The following is a 4211-nucleotide window of genomic DNA, read 5'->3' as shown; positions in this document are numbered from 1 at the left end:
TGATGTCACAATCTGGCTGCTGTGTAAGAACATTTTCATTGGCTGCTGTGTAGGAACATCCTCAATGGCTGCTGTGTAGGAACATCTTCATTGGCTGCTGTGTAGGAACAGTCTCATTGGCTGCTGTGTCTATCAATCTATCTATCTATCTATCTATCTATCTATCTATCTATCTATCTATCTATCTATCTATCTATCTATCTATCTATCTATCTATCTATATGTCTCTATCTCTATCTATCTATCTAGTGACTCTCAGGGCGGCGCGGCCCCCTTTTATACCCTTCCTGGACGATGAAGATGTTCCTGCATATGAAGATGTTCCTACACAGCAGCCATTGAGGATGTTCCTACACAGCAGCCAATGAAAATGTTCCTACACAGCAGCCAGATTGTGACATCACAGAGCATCCCTGTGATGTCACAATCTGGCTGCTGTGTAAGAACATTTTCATTGGCTGCTGTGTAGGAACATCCTCAATGGCTGATATGTAGGAACATCTTCATTGGCTGCTGTGTAGGAACAGTCTCATTGGCTGCTGTGTCTATCTATCTATCTATCTATCTATCTATCTATCTATCTATCTATCTATCTATCTATCTATCTATCTATCTATCTATCTATCTATCTATCTATCTATATGTCTCTATCTCTATCTATCTATCTAGTGACTCTCAGGGCGGCGCGGCCCCCTTTTATACCCTTCCTGGACGATGAAGATGTTCCTGCACATGAAGATGTTCCTACACAGCAGCCAGATTGTGACATCACAGAGCTTCCCTGTGATGTCACAATCTGGCTGCTGTGTAAGAACATTTTCATTGGCTGCTGTGTAGGAACATCCTCAATGGCTGCTGTGTTGGAACATCTTCATTGGCTGCTGTGTAGGAACAGTCTCATTGGCTGCTGTGTCTATCTATCTATCTATCTATCTATCTATCTATCTATCTATCTATCTATCTATCTATCTATCTATCTATCTATCTATCTATCTATCTATCTATCTATCTATCTATCTATCTATATGTCTCTATCTCTATCTATCTATCTAGTGACTCTCAGGGCGGCGCGGCCCCCTTTTATACCCTTCCTGGACGATGAAGATGTTCCTGCACATGAAGATGTTCCTACACAGCAGCCATTGAGGATGTTCCTACACAGCAGCCAATGAAAATGTTCCTACACAGCAGCCAGATTGTGACATCACAGAGCATCCCTGTGATGTCACAATCTGGCTGCTGTGTAAGAACATTTTCATTGGCTGCTGTGTAGGAATATCCTCAATGGCTGCTGTGTAGGAACATCTTCATTGGCTGCTGTGTAGGAACAGTCTCATTGGCTGCTGTGTCTATCTATCTATCTATCTATCTATCTATCTATCTATCTATCTATCTATCTATCTATCTATCTATCTATCTATATATCTCTATCTCTATCTATCTATCTAGTGACTCTCAGGGCGGCGCGGCCCCCTTTTATACCCTTCCTGGACGATGAAGATGTTCCTGCACATGAAGATGTTCCTACACAGCAGCCAGATTGTGACATCACAGAACATCCCTGTGATGTCACAATCTGGCTGCTGTGTAAGAACATTTTCATTGGCTGCTGTGTAGGAACATCCTCAATGGCTGCTGTGTTGGAACATCTTCATTGGCTGCTGTGTAGGAACAGTCTCATTGGCTGCTGTGTCTATCTATCTATCTATCTATCTATCTATCTATCTATCTATCTATCTATTTATCTATCTATCTATCTATCTATCTATCTATCTATCTATCTATCTATCTATCTATCTATCTATATGTCTCTATCTCTATCTATCTATCTAGTGACTCTCAGGGCGGCGCGGCCCCCTTTTATACCCTTCCTGGACGATGAAGATGTTCCTGCACATGAAGATGTTCCTACACAGCAGCCATTGAGGATGTTCCTACACAGCAGCCAATGAAAATGTTCCTACACAGCAGCCAGATTGTGACATCACAGAGCATCCCTGTGATGTCACAATCTGGCTGCTGTGTAAGAACATTTTCATTGGCTGCTGTGTAGGAACATCCTCAATGGCTGCTATGTAGGAACATCTTCATTGGCTGCTGTGTAGGAACAGTCTCATTGGCTGCTGTGTCTATCTATCCATCTATCTATCTATCTATCTATCTATCTATCTATCTATCTATCTATCTATCTATCTATCTATCTATCTATCTATCTATCTATCTATCTATCTATCTATCTATCTATCTATCTATCTATCTATCTATATGTCTCTATCTCTATCTATCTATCTAGTGACTCTCAGGGCGGCGCGGCCCCCTTTTATACCCTTCCTGGACGATGAAGATGTTCCTGCACATGAAGATGTTCCTACACAGCAGCCATTGAGGATGTTCCTACACAGCAGCCAATGAAAATGTTCCTACACAGCAGCCAGATTGTGACATCACAGAGCATCCCTGTGATGTCACAATCTGGCTGCTGTGTAAGAACATTTTCATTGGCTGCTGTGTAGGAACATCCTCAATGGCTGCTGTGTAGGAACATCTTCATTGGCTGCTGTGTAGGAACAGTCTCATTGGCTGCTGTGTCTATCAATCTATCTATCTATCTATCTATCTATCTATCTATCTATCTATCTATCTATCTATCTATCTATCTATCTATCTATCTATCTATCTATCTATCTATCTATATGTCTCTATCTCTATCTATCTATCTAGTGACTCTCAGGGCGGCGCGGCCCCCTTTTATACCCTTCCTGGACGATGAAGATGTTCCTGCATATGAAGATGTTCCTACACAGCAGCCATTGAGGATGTTCCTACACAGCAGCCAATGAAAATGTTCCTACACAGCAGCCAGATTGTGACATCACAGAGCATCCCTGTGATGTCACAATCTGGCTGCTGTGTAAGAACATTTTCATTGGCTGCTGTGTAGGAACATCCTCAATGGCTGATATGTAGGAACATCTTCATTGGCTGCTGTGTAGGAACAGTCTCATTGGCTGCTGTGTCTATCTATCTATCTATCTATCTATCTATCTATCTATCTATCTATCTATCTATCTATCTATCTATCTATCTATCTATCTATCTATCTATCTATCTATCTATCTATATGTCTCTATCTCTATCTATCTATCTAGTGACTCTCAGGGCGGCGCGGCCCCCTTTTATACCCTTCCTGGACGATGAAGATGTTCCTGCACATGAAGATGTTCCTACACAGCAGCCAGATTGTGACATCACAGAGCTTCCCTGTGATGTCACAATCTGGCTGCTGTGTAAGAACATTTTCATTGGCTGCTGTGTAGGAACATCCTCAATGGCTGCTGTGTTGGAACATCTTCATTGGCTGCTGTGTAGGAACAGTCTCATTGGCTGCTGTGTCTATCTATCTATCTATCTATCTATCTATCTATCTATCTATCTATCTATCTATCTATCTATCTATCTATCTATCTATCTATCTATCTATCTATCTATCTATCTATATGTCTCTATCTCTATCTATCTATCTAGTGACTCTCAGGGCGGCGCGGCCCCCTTTTATACCCTTCCTGGACGATGAAGATGTTCCTGCACATGAAGATGTTCCTACACAGCAGCCATTGAGGATGTTCCTACACAGCAGCCAATGAAAATGTTCCTACACAGCAGCCAGATTGTGACATCACAGAGCATCCCTGTGATGTCACAATCTGGCTGCTGTGTAAGAACATTTTCATTGGCTGCTGTGTAGGAATATCCTCAATGGCTGCTGTGTAGGAACATCTTCATTGGCTGCTGTGTAGGAACAGTCTCATTGGCTGCTGTGTCTATCTATCTATCTATCTATCTATCTATCTATCTATCTATCTATCTATCTATCTATCTATCTATCTATCTATCTATCTATCTATCTATCTATCTATCTATCTATCTATCTATCTATCTATCTATATATCTCTATCTCTATCTATCTATCTAGTGACTCTCAGGGCGGCGCGGCCCCCTTTTATACCCTTCCTGGACGATGAAGATGTTCCTGCACATGAAGATGTTCCTACACAGCAGCCAGATTGTGACATCACAGAGCATCCCTGTGATGTCACAATCTGGCTGCTGTGTAAGAACATTTTCATTGGCTGCTGTGTAGGAACATCCTCAATGGCTGCTGTGTTGGAACATCTTCATTGGCTGCTGTGTAGGAACAGTCTCATTGGCTG

This window comes from Borostomias antarcticus, assembly GCF_949987555.1.
Source record: "Borostomias antarcticus genome assembly, contig: scaffold_71, whole genome shotgun sequence".
Taxonomy (NCBI): Eukaryota; Metazoa; Chordata; class Actinopteri; order Stomiiformes; family Stomiidae; genus Borostomias; species Borostomias antarcticus.
This window is presented reverse-complemented; position numbering follows the sequence as displayed.